This window comes from Arachis stenosperma, chromosome 5 (genome assembly GCF_014773155.1).
Source record: "Arachis stenosperma cultivar V10309 chromosome 5, arast.V10309.gnm1.PFL2, whole genome shotgun sequence".
In the NCBI taxonomy this organism is placed as follows: Eukaryota; Viridiplantae; Streptophyta; class Magnoliopsida; order Fabales; family Fabaceae; genus Arachis; species Arachis stenosperma.
Genome location: NC_080381.1, coordinates 60,288,330 through 60,294,984, shown reverse-complemented (window position 1 = coordinate 60,294,984; position 6,655 = coordinate 60,288,330). Strand labels below are relative to the sequence as shown.

The 6,655-nt window shown below is 39.7% G+C and overlaps 1 non-coding gene across 1 annotated transcript; it reads left to right on the top strand.

Moving 5' to 3' along the window:
- Window positions 1–4,943: 4,943 nt before the first annotated feature.
- On the top strand, window positions 4,944–5,051 carry LOC130983390 (small nucleolar RNA R71). The gene has a single exon (XR_009087384.1). It is a non-coding gene; the product is annotated as a small nucleolar RNA R71 (small nucleolar RNA).
- The last annotated feature ends 1,604 nt before the right edge of the window (window positions 5,052–6,655 follow it).

Genomic DNA, 6,655 nt, shown 5'->3' with positions numbered 1-6,655 from the left:
TTATATATTGCTGGAAAGCCAAAGATGTCAACTTTCAAACGCTATTGAGAGCGCGCCAATTGGGCTTCTGTAGCTCCAGAAAATCTACTTCGAGTGTAGGGAGGTTAGAATCCAACAGCATCTGCAGTCCTTTTCAGCCTCTGAATCAGATTTTTGCTCAGGTCCCTCAATTTCAGCCAGAAAAAACCTGAAATCACAGAAAAACACACAAACTCATAGTAAAGTCCAGAAAAGAGAATTTTAACTAAAAACTAATAAAAATATAATAAAAACTAACTAAAACATACTAAAAACATACTAAAAACAATGCCAAAAAGCGTATAAATTATCCGCTCATCACAACACCAAACTTAAATTGTTGCTTGTCCCCAAGCAACTGAAAATCAAATAAGATAAAAGGAAGAGAATATGCAATGAATTCCAAAAATATCTATGAAGATCAGTATTAATTAGATGAGCGGGGCTTTTAGCTTTTTGCCTCTGAACAGTTTTGGCATTTCACTCTATCCTTTGAAATTCAGAATGATTGGCTTCTATAGGAACTCAGAATCCAGATAGTGTTATTGATTCTCCTAGTTAAGTATGATGATTCTTGAACACAGCTACTTTATAAGTCTTGGCCGTGGCCCAAAGCACTCTGTCTTCCAATATTACCACCGGATACATACATGCCACAGACACATAACTGGGTGAACCTTTTCAGATTGTGACTCAGCTTTGCTAGAGTCCCCAATTAGAGGTGTCCAGGGTTCTTAAGCACACTCTTTTTGCCTTGGATCACGACTTCATTATTTTTTTCTTTTTCTTTTTCCCCTTTTTTTTCATTTTTTTTTGTATTCACTGCTTTTTCTTGCTTCAAGAATCATTTTTATGATTTTTCAGATCCTCAGTAACATGTCTCCTTTTTCATCATTCTTTCAAGAGCCAACATTCATGAATAACAAATTCAAAAGACATATGCACTGTTCAAGCATACATTCAGAAGTCAAACTATTGCCACCACATCAAAATAATTAATCTGTTATAAAATTCAAAATTCATGCAATTCTTCTCCTTTTCAATTAAGAACATTTTTCATTTAAGAAAGGTGATGGATTCATAGGACATTCATAACTTTAAGGCATAGACACTAAGACACTAATGATCATAAGACACAAACATAGATAAACATAAGCATGATTTTTCGAAAAATAGAAAAATAAAGAACAAGGAGATTAAAGAACGGGTCCACCTTAGTGATGGCGGCTTGTTCTTCCTCTTGAAGATCTTATGGAGTGTTTGAGCTCCTCAATGTCTCTTCCTTGCCTTTGTTGCTCCTCTCTCATGATTCTTTGATCTTCTCTAATTTCTTGGAGGAGGATGGAATGTTCTTGGTGCTCCACCCTTAGTTGTCCCATGTTGGAACTCAATTCTCCTAGGGAGGTGTTGATTTGCTCCCAATAGTTTTGTGGAGGAAAGTGCATCCCTTGAGGTATCTCAGGGATTTCATGATGAGGAGTTTCCTCATGCTCATGTCCATGAGTGGGATCTCTTGTTTGCTCTATCCTTTTTTTCGGGATGGGCTTGTCCTCATCAATGAGGATGTATCCCTCTATGTTAACTCCAACTGAATAATAGAGGTGACAAATAAGATGAGGGAAGGCTAATCTTGCCAAGGTAGAAGACTTGTCCGCCACCTTATAAAGTTCTTGGGCTATAACCTCATGAACTTCTACTTCCTCTCCAATCATGATGCTATGAATCATGATGGCCCGGTCTATAGTAACTTTGGACTGGTTGCTAGTGGAAATGATTGAGCGTTGGATAAACTCCAACCATCCCCTAGCCACGGGCTTGAGGTCATGCCTTCTCAGTTGAACCGGCTTCCCTCTTGAATCTCTCTTCCATTGAGCGCCCTCTTCACAAATGTCTATGAGGACTTGGTCCAACCTTTGATCAAAGTTGACCCTTCTAGTGTAGGGGTGTTCATCTCCTTGCATCATGGGCAAGTTGAATGCCAACCTTACATTTTCCAGGCTAAAATCTAAGCATTTCCCCCGAACCATTGTAAGCCAATTCTTTGGATCTGAGTTCACACTTTGATCATGGTTCTTGGTGATCCATGCATTGGCATAGAACTCTTGAACCATTAAGATTCCGATTTGTTGAATGGGGTTGGTAAGAACTTCCCAACCTCTTCTTTGAATCTCATGTCGGATCTCCGGATATTCACTCTTTTTGAGTTTGAAAGGGACCTCGAGGATCACCTTCTTCATGGCCACAACTTCATAGAAGTGGTCTTGATGCACCCTTGGGATGAATCTCTCCATCTCCCATGACTCGGAGGTGGAAGCTTTTGCCTTCCCTTTCCTCTTTCTAGAGGTTTCTCCGGCCTTAGATACAATAAATGGTTATGGAAAAACAAAAAGCAATGCTTTTACCACACCAAACTTAGAAGGTTTGTTCGTCCTCGAGCAAAAGAAGGAAGAAGAGAGTAGAAGAAGAAGAAATAGAGGAGATGGAGGTGGCTTTGATATTCGGCCAAAGGGGAAGTAGTGTGTAGGTTGTGTAAAAATGAATGAGTGAGGATGGGTTTATATAGGAGTGGAGAGGGGGTGTATGGTTCGGCCATTATAGGTGGGTTTGGGAGGGAAAGTGGTTTGAATGTGAATGGTGAGGTAGGTGGGGTTTTATGAAGGGTGGATGTGAGTAGTGAAGAGAATAGTGGGATTTGATAGGTGAGGGGTTTTTGGGGAAGAGGTGTTGAGGTGATTGGTGAATGGGTGAAGAAGAGAGAGAGTGGTGGGGTAGGTGGGGATCCTTTGGAGTACACAGATCCTGAGGTGTCAAGGATAATTCATCCCTGCACCAAGTGGCGTGCAAAACGCCCTTTTCTGCCAATCTTGGAGTTAAACACCGGGTTGGTGCCCATTTCTTGCGTTTAACGCCAGCTTGATGCCCATTCCTGGCGTTAAACGCCAGTCTGGTGCCCCTTTCTGGCTTTAAACGCCCAGAATGGTGCCAGACTGGGCGTTAAAAGCCCATTTGCTGCCCTTACTGGCGTTTAAACGCCAGCAAGGTTTTCCTCCAGGGTGTGCTATTTTTCTTTCTGTTTTTGCTTTTTCAATTGATTTTGTGACTTCCCATGATCATCAACCTATAGAAAACATAAAATAACAAAGGAAAATAGATAAATATAACAATGGGTTGCCTCCCAACAAGCGCTTCTTTAATGTCAGTAGCTTAACAGTGGGCCCTCATAGAGCCTCACAGATGTTCAGAGCAATGTTGGAACCTCCCAACACCAAACTTAGAGTTTGAATGTGGGGGTTCAACACCAAACTTAGATGTTGGTTGTGGCCTCCCAACACCAAACTTAGAGTTTGACTGTGGGGGCTCTGTTTGACTCTGTTTTGAGAGAAGCTCTTCATGCTTCCTCTCCATGGTAACAGAGGGATATCCTTGAGCCTTAAACATGAAGGATTCTTCATTCACTTGAATGATCAATTCTCCTCTGTCAACATCAATCACAGCCTTTGCTGTGGCTAGGAAGGGTCTGCCAAGGATGATGGATTCATCCATGCACTTCCCAGTTTCTAGGACTATGATATCAGCAGGGATGTAATGGTCTTCAACCTTTACCAGAACATCCTCTACAAGTCCATAAGCTTGTTTTCTTGAATTGTTTGCCATCTCTAGTGAGATTCTTGCAGCTTGCACCTTAAAGATCCCTAGCTTCTCTATTACAGAGAGAGGCATGAGGTTTATGCTTGACCCTAGGTCACATAGAGCCTTCTCAAAGGTCATGGTGCCTATGGTACAAGGTATTGAGAACTTCCCATGGTCCTGTCTCTTTTGAGGTAATTTCTGCCTAGGCAAGTTATCCAGTTCTTTGGTGAGCAAAGGGGGTTCATCCTCCCAAGTCTCATTACCAAATAACTTGTCATTTAGCTTCATGATTGCTCCAAGGTATTTAGCAACTTACTCTTCAGTGATATCTTCATCTTCTTCAGAGGAAGAATACTCATCAGAGCTCATGAATGGCAGAAATAACTCCAATGGAATCTCTATGGTCTCAGTGTGAGCCTCAGATTCCCAAGGTTCCTCATTAGGAAACTCATTGGAGGCCAGTTGACGTCCATTGATGTCTTCCTCAGTGGCGATCACTGCCTCTTCCTCCTCTCCAAGTTCGGCCATGTGAGTCATGTTAATGGCCTTGCATTCTCCTTTTGGATTCTCTTCTGTATTGCTTGGAAGAGTACTAGGAGGGAGTTCAATAATTTTCTTGCTCAACTGTCCCACTTGTGCCTCCAAGTTTCTAATGGAGGACCTTGTTTCAGTCATGAAACTTTGAGTGGTTTTGATTAGATCAGAGACCATGGTTGCTAAGTCAGAGTGGCTCTGCTTAGAGTTCTCTGTCTGTTGCTGAGAAGATGATGGAAAAGGCTTGCCATTGCCAAACCTGTTTCTTCCACCATTATTGTTGTTGAAACCTTGTTGAGGTCTCTATTGATCCTTCCATGAGAGATTTGGATGATTTCTCCATGAAGGATTATAGGTGTTTCCATAGGGTTCTCCTATGTAATTCACCTCTTCCATTGAAGGGTTCTCAAGATCATAAGCTTCTTCTTCAGATGAAGCGTCCTTAGACTGCCTGGTGCAGCTTGCATTCCAGACAGACTTTGAGAGATCATATTGACTTGCTGAGTCAATATTTTGTACTGAGCCAGTATGGCATTCGGAGTATCAATCTCAAGAACTCCTTTCTTTTGATTCGTCCCATTGTTCACAGGATTCCTTTCAGAAGTGTACATGAATTGGTTATTTATAACCATTTTAATGAGTTCTTGAGATTCTGCAGGCGTCTTTTTCAGATGAAGAGATCCTCCAGCAGAGCTGTCCAATGACATCTTGGACAGTTCAGACAGACCATCATAGAAGATACCTATGATGCTCCATTCAGAAAGCATGTCAGAAGGACACTTTCTGATCAATTGTTTGTATCTTTCCCAAGCTTCATAGAGGGATTCACCTTCCTTCTGTCTAAAGGTTTGGACTTCCACTCTAAGCTTATTCAATTTTTGAGGTGGAAAGAACTTTGCCAAGAAGGCATTGACTAGCTTTTCCCAAGAGTCCAGGCTTTCTTTAGGTTTTGAGTCCAACCATATCCTAGCTTTGTCTCTTACAGCAAAAGGGAATAGCATAAGTCTGTAGACCTCAGGGTCAACCCCATTAGTCTTGACAGTGTCACAGATTTGCAAGAATTCAGCTAAAAACTAATGAGGATCTTCCAATGGAAGTCCATGGAACTTGCAATTCTGTTGCATTAGAGAAACTAATTGAGGCTTAAGCTCAAAGTTGTTTGCTCCAATGGCAGGGATAGAGATGCTTCTCCCGTAGAAGTCGGGAGTAGGTGCAGTAAAGTCACCAAGCACCTTCCTTGCATTGTTGGCATTATTGTTGTTTTCGGCTGCCATGGGTTCTTCTTCTTTGAAGATTTCTGTTAGGTCCTCTACAGAGAGTTGTGCTTTAGCTTCTCTTAGCTTTTTCTTCAAGGTCCTTTCAGGTTCAGGGTCAGCCTCAACAAGAATGCTTTTGTCTTTGCTCCTGCTCATATGAAAGAGAAGAGAACAAGAAAATATGGAATCCTCTATGTCACAGTATAGAGATTCCTTGAGGTGTCAGAGGAAAAGAAAAATAGAAGGAAGAGGTAGAAGAATTCGAACTTATCAAGAAAGATAGAATTCGAATTGTGCATTGAGGAGTAGTGTTAGTCCATAAATAGAAGGATGTGAGAAGAGGGGAAGAAATTTTCGAAAATAAATTAAAAGATTTTGAAGAAATTTTGAAAAATTGATTGATGATTTTCGATAACTAAGAGTGGGAAAGAAATAAAGTGATTTTTTGAAATTAGAAATCAAAAAGATATGATTGAAAACTATTTTGAAAAAGATGTGATTAAAAAGATATAATTGAAAAGATATAGTTTTAAAAAGATATGATTGAGAAGATATGATTTGAAAAACAAATTAAAAAGATTTAACAAAAAATTTATAAGATATGATTCAGACATTAAACCTTTCTCAACAGAAAAGGCAACATACCTGAAATGTTGAATCAAATCATTAATTGTTCGCAAGTATTTTTGAAAATGGAAAGAAATTGATTTTGAAAATGTATGATTTAAAAGATATGATTTGAAAAAGATTTGATTTTGAAAAATCATGAAAACTTGAAAAAAAATTTGAATTAAAAACAAAATCTTCCCTCTTGTGCCATCCTGGCGTTAAACGCCCATAATGGTATCCATTCTGGCGTTTAACGCCCAAAACTCACCCCTTTTGGGCGTTAAACGCCAGTTTTCCTTCCTCACTGGGCGTTTTGAATGCCCAGCTTTTTCTGTGTAATTCCTCTGCTGTATGTTCTGAATATTCAATTCTCTGTATTATTGACTTGAAAAGACACAAATTAAAATTTTTTTGGATTTTTAATAATGAGACTAAGATCAAATAAACAATGCATGCAAGACACCAAACTTAGAAGTTTGTATACTATTGTCACTAACAAATTGAAAATGCATACGAGAAACAACAAAATACTCAAGACAAGAGAATGTAAAGATCAGAGCAAGGAAATCATCAAGAACAACTTGAAGATTAACGAAGACACATGAATG